Here is a 13356-nt window from a genome sequence, read left to right on the forward strand (position 1 = left end):
CAATAGTCCCTCAAGGAGAGGTACAACATGATGAGGACCACCCCCTACTTCTTACACCACCACCACCACCACCACCACCACCACCACCACCACCACCACCATCACCACCATCCCGCTTCCCCATGGTGCCATGTGGACTGGCTTGATCTTGAGCACATCTTCTTCAGGCAACCACCATGCTGTGGGTTCATGGGTTTAGCAGTGGTCCTCTCATGTCCAGAAGACACTGTTTGAATCCAGTCCCCCATAGCCTCGGGCTCTTATAGGCTTTCCACCCCCTCTCCCATGATGGTCCTTGAGCCTTGGGTGGGAAGGGTTGATATAAATGTCTCATTGATGACTGAGCATTCCAATGGCACTTATCCTCTGGGGAGTGTCTGTGTCAACTACTGTCCACCGCACACAGAAACTTTTCTGCTGTGATCTGAGGGCTGCACCAATCTGTCATGTGTGGAGGTTTAGGCAGGAGGTTTATGACTTTGTGGCTGTTGGAAATAGGATTTCTTCTCTGATTTACTGCAACTTCATTAATGAATAGGTGTGGGAACCAGGATCCAGGAGGGGGTGAGGGAGACGGAGTCACCAGCCCCTAAAACAGACCCCAGACACCAGATCCAGGGAGGATCTACTTCTACCCTGCAGCAGTGAGCATTTTTATGCAACCTTTGACCAACGGGGAGTTGACGCAAGTTCTGGTGTAGCCAATCATCCCATTGTCATTATGGGAAGGTGCCAGGCCTGCCAGTTTGCTGGCATCCTCTGATTGTGTCACGTGGTAGGCCAGCAGACATGGGCACTCATACTACTGAGAGGTATGGAAGCCACCCTCTCCATCCATGTAGCCCTCCTTCTGGGGGCTGCAACACCTGCAAGCAAGGAAGCTATTGCTTTCACTATGTTGGTTCTGTGTCCCACAAGTTTGCTGGCTTAGTCTGTCTGTTATAATAGTCTTTTAGTAGAGTCTTTAGCAGGCTTTTTTTATTACCTGAAAACATAGATAATCCAACTTTCTCCGTTCCTAGTCATCTCTCTTGTATCCTTTCTCTTGCTCACTTGCTCTGCGAAGATTCTCACCATATTGATGAGAGTGGACACCTTTGTCTAATTCATGATCTTAGAAAAACACCTCATTTTCCTCGTTTGTAAGACATAAGCTATGACCTTGTCATAGAAGCCTCTACTATGTTGAGGTGTGATCTTTTTATTCTGAATTTGTTCAGGACTTTTACCATGAGGGGAAGTCGGATTTTATGAAATGCTCTTCTTTTGACATCTATTGCAATGCTCATGTGGTTTTTATACTTGACTGTTTATTTTTGTGTAATACGTTTATTGATTTGAGTGTCTTGGACCTCTTTGCATTCCTGGAATTAAGCCACCATGATTATGATGTGTGATGTTTTTATTGTGCTGTTGGATTTAATCTGCAAGTATTTCGTTGAAGATTCTTACACCGATGATCTGTGTTTTTGTTGTTGTTATTGTTATTGTCCTTGTGAGGTTTTGGTGGGCATCGTGTTACTTTATTTTCTGTATTTCTTATTTTTCTGTCCCAGGATTTATACATCTATTGGGATGGCTCTCTCTTCTGCTTGTGTGTTCTGACCAGCTTTCTCCTTGTGAAGCATGGTGTTGATTCCTCATGCCCTGTTGAATGTTTCCAGCTGAGCCCTGTAGGGATAACCTCTCTGTGGCCTCTTTAGCTGAGGTTGGTGGCTTTGAGCACAATGCATGTCATATCCACAAAAAAGACCCACTGTCTACAGGTTGTATAACCACTCAAACGGATGTGGTGTAGACAACAGTGCATAAGGTTTGTGCCCTATGTGGTTATAGTGGAAGTGGTTCTATCAGCCGATGGAGGCTTCCTTGGACATCATGCCTATTGGCTCTGTGCTTAGAAATGATCTTGAGAATGGTCATGGAGATCGCCAAAAGCCTGTATCCTCTAACTGGACACTGGTACATAGCCAGAGGTCCCACAAGCAGTGGGAGTGCCTGCGCAGATGACCTGCCAGGCAGTGTTAGGTGACTTGTATTTCTGCTGCTCCTGTGAGGGTGACCATCCAGGAGTGAGACCTCAAAGATCTCCTCAGTGTAACTGCCTGGGGACTCATCGATAACAGGGAACTTTTGTCCCTCACTCTTTGGTTGATTGATTGGTTGGTTGGTTGGTTTTAAGGCAAGGCCTCACATAGCCCAGGCTGGCCTCAAGCTGACTTAAGTAGCTAAGGGTGTCCTTGAACTCCTAATCTTCCTTGCCTCTACCTCTCAAGTGCTGGATCACAGAGTGTACCACCACACCCTGACCCTTATTCTTTATTTTTATTTTTTAGCTTATAATATAATCACACCATTTCTCCCTTCCCTTCCCTTTCCTTCCTCCAAGCCCTTCCGTGCACCCTCCCCACCCTCCTTCAAGTTCATGGCCTCTCTCTTATGGTTATTGCATATATATATATATATATATATATATATATATATATATATATATATATATATATATATATATATATATATTCCTAACTATAACCTGCTAGGTCTGTGTTGCGTTACTTGCATGTTTTCAGGGCTGACCATTTGACACTGGCCAGCTGAGGAAGATCACCTCTCTCACTCCCAGTATTACTCAGTTACCCATAGCTCTCTATGTAGGCTTGACGCCTTGTGGCTCTTTCCTGTCCACTTTGGCTTGCCCATTGGCACTGCCCTTGTTCAGCCCATGTTCTGGCAGTCATGTTGGTGAGACTTTATAGGTGTAACTTCTAATGTTACTAGGAGACACTATCTCACAGCAAACGCCTGATCCTTTGGCTCTTAGAGTCTTTTTATGCCCCAATTTCAATATTCCCTGAACGGTAGTTGTGGGATTGCTTTAAAAATGTATCCAGCAGCCAGGCATGATGGCACTGGCCTTAATCCCAGCACTCAGGAGGCAGAGGGAGGCAGATTGCTGTGAGTTCGAGGCCAGCCTGGTTTACAGAGAGAGTCCATGACAGCCGAGGCTACACAGAGAAACCAAACCAAACATACAAACAAATGTATCTACTGTGACTGGACTCCACAATTCTGCATTCTGATTGGTTGCGTTTCTCTGTAGTGTGTGCAGCTGGATGCGGGGTAGCTGGGTATAGGCAGAGCTCCAGTGGGTCCCTAAGGGATGGGATAAGAAGGCAAAAGAATCCAAAATTCTGTCCTAGGAAAGGACATGGTGTCCTCAGCCCTAGCACATACACAGAACCACTCAGGGCTTCTTGTGTCTCTGGTCTCAGAAGGCTGATTCTGGGCAGTAGCACCCTCTATTCCCTATCATGTCACAGCCTGCACCTCACAGGTGTATATATGTCAGAGTCACCCCAAGACTGCCTCATGGGGCAGCCACATGCTGAGGCAGTACTGTGAAATATCCATGAGTCTAAAACTAAGACGACGTGGGATACTGTGACCCAGAAGCAGTAAGTACAAGCTCAGCCCATAGACCCAGCTCTGGATGGCCCCTGACTATAGCAGCTCAAGACATCATGGAAGATGCAGACAGACGCTCCAGGTCTTTGTCTGTTTAGGGTGTGTCTTTGCAAGGCTCTGGTTTCGACAGAACGACTTTCTGGAACTCTCCCTGCCCCTTTGATCCCATTATTGGAGTTAAAACTCCAACAGGGCAAAGGTGAAAAGTCCAGGAGTGCGATGGACTGGACTCGGCTGTCCAGCCATCCCAAGACATTAAAGGAGCAAACTAACTACAAAGCAGAGGGAGGAGACTTAACCAGTGTGGCCATGTTGAAAAGAGGAGCTGAGAACAGGGTCCAGTGACAAACCCACCAATCCCTGAGTTCCCCAAGCTCGGGACTTGAAATCCCACCAACCCTCACCCTGGAAAGCTCCACCCTGGAAGGCTCTGCCCCCTATGAAATCCATATAAGCCCTGCCTACCGTTCATTTCTCTGCTGTCCTCTCCTTGGAGCAGTGTCAGCTAGCTCTTGATTCATCCCTCCCAATAAGTCTCTTTTATGAGATTTGCTGCTGGGTATGACTCTCTCATCAGAAGAAATGAAGATGCGAAGAAGGGAAGAAGTGGAGTGAGGCTGAGGCTCTGAGTTCATCCCAGCTGGTGATACCCTCCCCGGAGAGCTACAATGTTGAGGAAGAAGAAAAGCAATGAGACGCAGCTGTTCCACTGTAGCCCTCCAGCTCAGCCAGGGATATCCTCTTTCCTGGAGGAGGCTTTCTCTCAGAGCTATGTGGTTCCTGGGCTTCTGAGGAGAAACGCCAACAGAGACCTTAGGTGCCTCCAAGGTCGGGAGCAGGATTGTCCAGACCTGACAGGAAATGCCTCCCATGCTGTGGTCTTGATACCTTTGGCCTTGAAGAGGGGTAAGATAAGTTTGCGTCTACTATTTGTCATGTACAGACATCATCACCATCCCAAGTGACTAACTTGTCTGTAAACAGAGTTAATTGGGTGACTGGCACCGAGCACTGGTGGGATATGAAGTAAAAGTAGAGGTGGCAGGCTCTCCGCATGCTTTGACTACATTGCAGGCCCAAGCGAGGACTGAATGATTTTTAGGAAAATAGTTTCAGGGCTTGGAGAGATAGCTCAGAGGTTAAGAGCACTGGCAGTTCTTCCAAAGAACCCAGATTTGGTTTGCAGTACCAACACTGGCCACTCACAGCAGTCTGTTACTCAAGTTCTGGGGATCTGTCACCTTCTTCTGGCCTCTACAGGCACTGCATGCATGTGGTGTTCATCCATACATGCACACAAAATGCTCATACACATATAAAAATTAAAATGTAATAATTATAAGCCAACTTTGAGGGAGAAAACATATTCTGCACATATATAGTAGACTGCACTAAGAAACCCTCAATTCTGGATTGCAATAGTTTTCAGCCAACTGTGGGTAGAATTCCCTAGCTAAAGAAAATGCTAGGTTTGTCTGTCAGTGGGTTCTCTGATGTAGCCAGCAACTAGACAGATTGGCTGGTAGAAAAGTGGATCCTCGGATATGTGGTTGTCTAAAAGGATGCAGTGGGCCTGAGTTCACCAAACACAGATAAATACAAGAAAAGACACAAGGTGAAACTCAGGTACCTAGTTCCTGACAGTATCTACAACAAACAGCTAACAGCAGCCATATATCAGACCCTAACCACTTGGGGAAATTCCTGCCACAAGCAGCCATTCTGCAGAAGAATAAATACTGATACAAATTGTGTCACACAGGGATACATTGATAAAACTGCAGGTACTAACCTTGAGGTCACAGCAAAAGGACTTATAGATGCTGTGTACAGCCAGCAACCCAGAGAACAATTCCATGTTTTCTCAGACATTTTCAATGAATCCGCCTAGAAGTTGGTGCATTAGTAAAGTCGACACACCTAAACCCCAAAGCAATTTTTTTTTATGGTAAATATTTTGTTCTTCATTTTCTCAGAGCTGAACATGGCATGTGAATGCCTGTCTCTAGGCAGTTCTCACTTACAATGGCTGTCCCTGAGTTTGTAGCGCTGATGTGACAGCTCTAAGCAATGCACTAGTCCCCACATTGTACTTCTAGCTTGTGTTTGTCCACTAATTTGGGACACAACAGTCCTGTCCGGGGCCAGCGCTGGTGAGGATGGAGGTTCGCCTTAGAAGACCTGTTCCCAGCAGCCCTCCACGGGCTCCGGGACAGAGAGTGTTTTGCCTTGTGATCTAATACATACTCTACTTAGAAGAATGGTCCATGGGCTACTTACAAGAATGTGCACTCTGCAGCTGCAGGATGGAATGCTCTCCCCATGTCTGCTAAGTGCATTTGATCTGTGTAATTTAAGTCTGACGTTTCTCTGCTGCTCTTTCAGAAGGGTTTGGATAGCGAATCCATTAGGAAGAGTAGGGTGTTGAAATGCCTAAGTGTCATTGACTAAAGATTACATCTCGCTTTAGCTTTATTGGTGATAGAGAGAGAGATGCACAGATTGGTGTGAGGGTTCAGCTGTTAAGAGCACATAATCCTCTCGTAGAGGATTGCAGTTCAGTTTACAGCACCCACACTGAGCAACTCATAACCAACTGTAATGCCAGGTCCAGGGGATCCAATGATCACACACACACACACACACACACACACACACACACACACACACACACACACACACACAATCTGTTTTTCTTTGTCCATTGGTTCTGAAGAACATCTTTCTGAATGTTGGCCCAAAGATCTTCAATTCCCTTAGCATCCCTATGCCTTGAACAGACTTTAGGATAGACTTCTGGTCTTAGGATAGACTTCCCGGCTATATCAAATCGCTTGATTGGCAATTGTTTTTCATTTGTTTTGTTTTTGTTTTTTGTTTTTTTTGTTTTTTCAGGATGTAAAAACAGCACCCTCTGCTGGTAGTTTCGTGGAAGTGTCCTTAAATGTGATTTGCCATGTTATTCCTGTGGGGTCTAAAATGCTGTCCTGAACTTTTGGCTACAATCTGTCAGCTGAGCATTGTTTTCTAGTCACCTCTGTTGGGACTCTGCAGTCCACCTGTGGATGATTATGCCTTCCCCAAGAGCTAGCAGGCTTTCTGCTATTATCTGACTGGGTGGGTTTCTCAATTAAGTGATGACTTAGTACATATTTTTTCTACATCTGGTCAATAAGTTTTCTTTGCTCTTAAAGTTAACAACTTTCCCTTTCAATATATCAATCATGCAAACATTTGACCTTTTAATGATATTCTTAATACCTTAGGAATTCGCCTCCTCCTCTTCCTCCTCCTCCTTCTTCTTCCTCTTCTTCTTTTCTCCTTTTATTAACATCTGGACATAGTAGTTTGAAAGATGTCTTCAAGGTCCAGTCTTTTTTCTTGTGACCCACCCCCACCCCATAGTTATAGCACCCAGACAAATTCGTATGTGCTGGCCACACCACAGTCATGGACGGTAGGCCTATGACTCCCAGTTGCTGTGGATGGCATCCTCTGTGCTCCCCAGGATGAAGCATTTATTGTGTCCATGTTGCTGTCACTTTACTGAGTTACCTCTGGCTTTTGAGGGGAACACCCATGGAGCCAGTGCAGCAGGATGTCTGCGGGGACCTAGATATGGGAATTTTCAGGAGTCCCTTAAGTTAAAATTCATACAGTAGTTCCTTGTCTAAGATGGCTCCTGGCTTTAAAACCCGGCTGACTCATAGCAAAACAAGCAGAGCCGAGCTTTTTGCATGGAGTTTTGAGGATCCTACTTGCAGTTTAAGACACAGAAACTTTTATATACTTTAAAGCTGTTGGCCTTTTGCTGGGGCAGTCAGTCTCTCAGCTATCTAAGTAGAGGAATGTCTGGTGTGGATGTAGCAGCTGTCAACAAAGAGCCTATTGGCCAATCATCTGGGCAGAAGGACGGGAAATGGAAAGGGGACTTCCTGATAGAGAGAAAGGAACTCTGGGAAGGAAAGAGGAAAGCTGTTTCTCTAGGAGAAAAAGGGGAAGACGGTGGGGGGGGTGTTTGTGGGTGCTGGGAGGAAATCTGGGCAGGTGGAGGAGAAAGAAGATGGCGGGTGAGCACTGTGACTGTAGGAACAGACTGATGGACCAGAAGCCACCCCTGAAGTCATTAGATTGGCAAGTGATTGGTTTTTATGTGGGTTTTAAGGGGACTAGGATTAAAGTAGCTCAGAATCTGCCCAGCATAGTGCTTATAGATTAAAAATAACTCATAGTCTCTCTGTATAAGACATTGGCATACTAGCTGGCTAAAGAAAGGTACTGCCTTAATAATGTACTGTTTTGGTTAAAATAGAATAATCCATCTTTCTGCAACATGTCTCACTTAGCCTTGGCTTCTCCTTCATCCTGGTTCCCCACGTGGTTTTTACTGCCTGCTTCCAGCTCCCTTGGTCTCCCCTCCACACCTTCTTTGAGTCTCCCCTATCTCTTGTGTCCTGCCTGCCTGCCTGTATCTCTGCCTGCCTGGAAGTGCTGCCGCCATACTTCCTGCCGAAGCTCTGAGCCATCAGCTCTTTATCATATACAAAAAAGCTACATTCTAGTCTGAACCAATCAACGGCTAGACAACACCTGATCCATCTCTTACGGGTTGCCCTCTAGCAAGTGAGGAAAGACAAGCATTTACAAATAGAAAACTGGTGATGGCCATAGAAATTACAGTGACAAAATCCTGCCGGCCTTTCGGTACAGAATTGACCCTTGAAAATACAGGGACACACCTTCTCAATGTGAGGGAAGATCGTCCCAACACTAGCTACTGTGCAGATGTCAAATTCTTTTAGACCTTAAGTCTGCAACAGCTACGAGACCTTGCAGGGCCTGGGATGGCCAGCCCCTTCAATGATGTTTTGCCGGGAATTCATTCTGTCATCCTGCTTCATACAGAAGGGAAACGCCCCCAGCTGTGGTCATGGGAAGCAGGTGATGGCCTATGCCTTGTTATGCTGCTGCCCAGGTCTCTGGATCTACTAGGCTTTCATCTTTCTCCTGTCGAGTTTTGTGCTTTCCCTTAGCCACCGTCCCCCCCCCCCTTTATAGCTGGATCTTGAGCCCTTCGTGAAGAATCAAATGGACAGACACCTTTGTTTGTCCACATCACCCCCGCCCACCCACGTATGTGTTGTGTAAGACAAGGGGTCAGATTTCAAGTCCAGGAATGAGACCAAAATAAATGTGCAGTAAACACAAAACAGGCCATACCAGTTGTCCTAGTTTCATTGCTGTTGCTGGGGATAGAACTCTCTGACAAAAAGCAACTTGGGGGACAAAGAGGTTCATTTGGCTTACACTTCCTGGTCATGGGCCATCATTGTGGGGAAGTCGAGGCAGGGACCTAAAAGCACCATTTCCACGATCAGGAGCAGAGAAATAAACTCGTGGATGCTCTTACTATTCGGGATCTCGCTAATTAGGGAATGGCACCTCCACAATGAGCATCCATCCATGAGTTCACATACATGTCCATGGGTCAGCCTGGTCTAGAAAGTTCAGCAGCTGAGGACTTCCCAGGTGATTCTGGGTTATAAAAAGTTGACAGCTAAAACCATGGCAGCAGTGATCCGTATTCACAAAGCAATGCTCCGGCCGAGTGTCCACAGGACCCAACTTAGGTATCTATGCACAATAATCAGTAACCATGGCAACAGTGGAAGGCATGGAGAGCCTATTGGCTCAGATGCCCTAGGCTGTTTGTGACATGTCTGTATGTTGTTCTCTGAATTCTCCTCTGAGCCAACAGCAACTTTTCATGCGTCCCTGGTTAATGGGTTGGTAGGATTTTAGGCAGCAGTACATGTGTTTGGGTTTTAACTGTATCCATTTTTGAAGATGGTTGTGTCCTAGTTCTCATTTCCTGTTTGCTTGTTTGTATGCCTTGTTCCTGTTCTTCCTAGAGACTTGTCATAGGCTGTTCTGACGTCTTCTAACTGGGGTGACTAATGTGATCATTGATGGCTAAACAACATGGCTTCCTGATAATAGCTGGCCAGAAAATGCCATGACCAACACTCCTAGCGAAGCGCCCCCCACCCCCCCAATTCGCTGAGAAATGTGAATGCTTACAACAACCTTATTCTCTCTTTATCATGCTAAACCTTCTGCCAAAGGCCAACAAATTGAAGAGTGAGTCGTGCGTTGATTTATAACTATGGGTTTCTACAAAGAGCAGGTTGTGTTTTAATTTATAACTGGTTTTCTAAAGAGGAAGTCTTGTTGGAAGAAACAGACTTGTCATCTAGAGAAAAATAAAATAGACTTTTTTTTTAAAGGGCGTGGGGTAGGGAGTGTGACTTTACTCTTCTCATGGATGAACTCTTTATTCATTTCATTTGGGAGCATATAAAGTGAGGAATGACAGGCTTTTAAAAAGTTGTGGGCAGACACTATTTATCAAATTGTTTTTATTCTTTCTAATGTAATTAACCATTTAATGTTACATTAATAATAGCCAATATCTATGTGTCTTGCTCACGTAATTATGTACACATACAAGTAAGTATTATTCATATAAAGTTGTTTTAATAATAAGACACTAGTTTGCATGTGCAGTTTTGTAAAGCCTAGTGAAAATAAGAAATGTGAGTATTTCTGAGGGAGACGGTTACTGTGGGATGTGGCTCTTGAAGAAGATGTTTTGAAAATGAAAAACTCAAGACCTTTGTCTGGAGAGCGACTGGTGGTTAAGAGCACTCTCTGCTCTTGCAGAGAACATAAGTTTGCTTCTCAGCACCCACATCAGGAGGCTCACAACTGCCTGTACTCCAGCTACGAAGGTTCTGATGCCCTCTTGTGGCCTCCTGGGAGACTGCACTCACATGTACAAATTCACACTGAAGCCACAAATCCACGTAATTTAAAAACCAAATTAAAATCCCTTTAAAATAGTTAAATAAAACCCAAATCAGATCAGTGGATTCTGATTCTAACTTCTAAAAGTCAGCTTTGTCATCCAACAGCCTTCTGGAATAATTTTATGGCTAGAGCATAGCTTTGGGGTTTATTTCCAAGTTCAGTATCAACCATGTTCAGGGTAATACGCACTTCTGTTACAGTGGGAAACACTGGGGCTCCTTGTAGCCCCTTCTGGCTGCTAATATAAATGCAGAATATAACTTAGTGACCTAACATGAGCAATCTCAAAATGCCATCGCTCAGCTACCTCGGACATGCATTTTACACGTCTGTGTGTGCTCCCGTGAAAATGTCTAAATCAATGCCTAAAATTTCTTTCTTACACAGCTGCAAAATTGGTACAGTGTAGATGTTGCATCTTCAAATAAAAGCAACATTCCTTTTCAGATATCATCAGGAGACTCTGATTGGCAGACGATACCTTCCCTTTAAAACCAACACAAATGAGGCAGCTTTGAAAAAGAAGTTTTTCTAGTCTCCCTGTTGCTCCTGGAATTTTTATTCTCATCCCGTTTCCCCCTCAAATCTGATAGTCCAATTATGTTGGGCTTTTGGGCCACTTAATTGTATCTATTAAGCCAAATTTACATACCACCCACTAATCACTGAGGCTCTAACGCTTTAAATTTTTCTAATTGAGCTTGATCAATAAAAATATAAGATACACGTCATAACACGTAAGTCATTAAACACAGTAAAACGATTCATTGCAAAGCATGAGACAATGGCTTTGGGTCAACACTTGTTTTGGGAAGGAGCCAAGGCTCAGCCTCCGTTCCGTTCTCCCTTTTAGATTGCTTTTGGGGAGGGGTGCTGGTGCACCCTGCTCACACAGGGCAGGAGACAGAGCTGAGACACTTCAGGATAGCAGTGTAGTTGAGCTCTCCTTCATAGGTACATGTTAAAACATCCGTGTGACTCATCAAATTCTCTATGTTGAATGTCAAAGATCTACTGTGTGTTTGGTCCATTCCCTAAAGCAAAGGTCCAGGAACCACAGTTTTGGGGGTTGTGTGTAAAAGGCCTTGTCTCTGTTATCTGATCTTTTTGAAGGTGAGAACACATCATCTGCTCAGACAGTTGAGTCCAAGGAGAGGAAGAGAACAACAGGAAGGGGAGAATCTGCAAGGTGATACCTGAAAACTTCTGGAATGTTCTAGAATCATGACCTCAGGGGCTTTAAGACCCCAGGCCGTGGTAACTTGAGTTGAGGTTTTAACCTAGTCAGAAAGCACATAGTGACTAGACTTTGGTGTGTGGCTTTGTTAAGAGGCACAGCAGGAGTAGGAATGGGGCTGGAGAGCCAGCTCAGAAGTCAGGATCAAGTGCTGGTCTGATGGTGGACCTGGGTTTGGTTTCCTATATCCACATTGTGTGGTTTACAACCTCCTCTAACTCCAGCTCCAAGGAACCCAGTGCCCTCTTCTGGCCTCTGTGAGTACTGCACTCATGTGCACATACTAATACATAGACATGCACATGCACACGACTAAAATGAATCTTTTAAGAAGAAAAAAATAATTTTAATTGCCCTCAAACACTTTCTATAGTAGACTGGACCTATGCACCATGGTAGGATGGAGGATCCTGGGGTCACCTGGAAAATGCAAGCCTCTGCACCCCATTTCATTACTGTGCACCCAAGCCTTGAAGCACACAAATTGTCTAACTTTGTCTACTCATTTCCCACACCCAGTGTCCTTGCCACCCCAGATTTGTATCTTCTCACATCATGACCCATGTCCCAATTAATACACCAAAGATGGTGAGCAAACCAATGTAACATGACACTATATGTGGTCGATGTCACCAGTGCTGCCACTGTCATCCAAGGTGCCGGTGTTCTACTACTGGTCACATAACCAGGACACATGACATCAGGATAGATTCATCCAGTCCTTCTCTAAGACCCTGACGCCAATCACAGGAACCAAACCAGTTCATCGCATGACCTCATCGAGCTCAGGACAAAAGAACCTCACTGGGTGGTCTCTAGCAATATAGGGAGAGGGGAGTTCTTCCCAGCTGTTCCTGCCTGCCCCTGCCCTGCAGGATATGGCTGTCTATGGACTTCACACCTCACTGTCCGAGAGATGCTTCTTGCTGCTTTCTACCTGCCATCTCTTACCTCCTCTGAGGCAGTAGGGAAGATACCCATTTTAAGCAAATGAAGACTCCAGCCTTAGCAACTTGACTTAAGAATAGAGTAAGGTGGGGAGGCTAACAGAGGAATGTGCAGCAGGCCCAAGTGTAGAGGTGACGATACAATAAAAAGGAACCGGGATGTTGCCATGTGGGAAAATTAAGTTCTAGCCAGTACTTGGTCCTAGCCAATGGGAAATGGACTACAGAGCCTGATGTGTCCTTCCCTACAGCCTTCATCCAACCTTTAATCACAGTTGCTTTCTACTTGGCTACAATGAGGGCACCTTTCTTGTCAATTATCAGATGACACACAAAGTCAGGATTGGAGGAGTCATAACACTCCTCCTTAGCTGATGTTAGCTCCTCCTCAGCTGTCGTTAGCTCAGTCCTGGTTTCAGTCAAGGTCTTCAGGAGTTCATGGTTGGACATGGCCACTGAACCCAGTAACAAGCGCTTTCTTCCAAGGTCAGAAGATGTTGACTTGGAGGTTGGCATGTGAAGGAGCTATGCTCAGGAAATTGTTGAAAAATGAAGGGACAGTGTCCTTTGGTCAGAGAGAGCTAGTGTTTAATCTTTTCTCCAACAACGCATACATGTTAACTTCAGCATTTTGGCTATTTCCCTGGGAAGGAGAGAGCCCAGAGAGCTTCTTACCCCAGGATCCACTCTGCCACAAAACAGCTGACTGCTGCCTCCCCCCACCCCCACTCCTGGATCCCAGCTGTTTCCCAAGTGACTTCACGCACTGAGAGAGAAGCTGGGGGGTTGCTGGCTGCCTATCTTCTCCTTTAAGAGCTTTATAAACCTGGAGATTTA

This window comes from Acomys minous, assembly GCF_964271855.1.
Source record: "Acomys minous genome assembly, chromosome: 14".
NCBI classification, from domain to species: Eukaryota; Metazoa; Chordata; class Mammalia; order Rodentia; family Muridae; genus Acomys; species Acomys minous.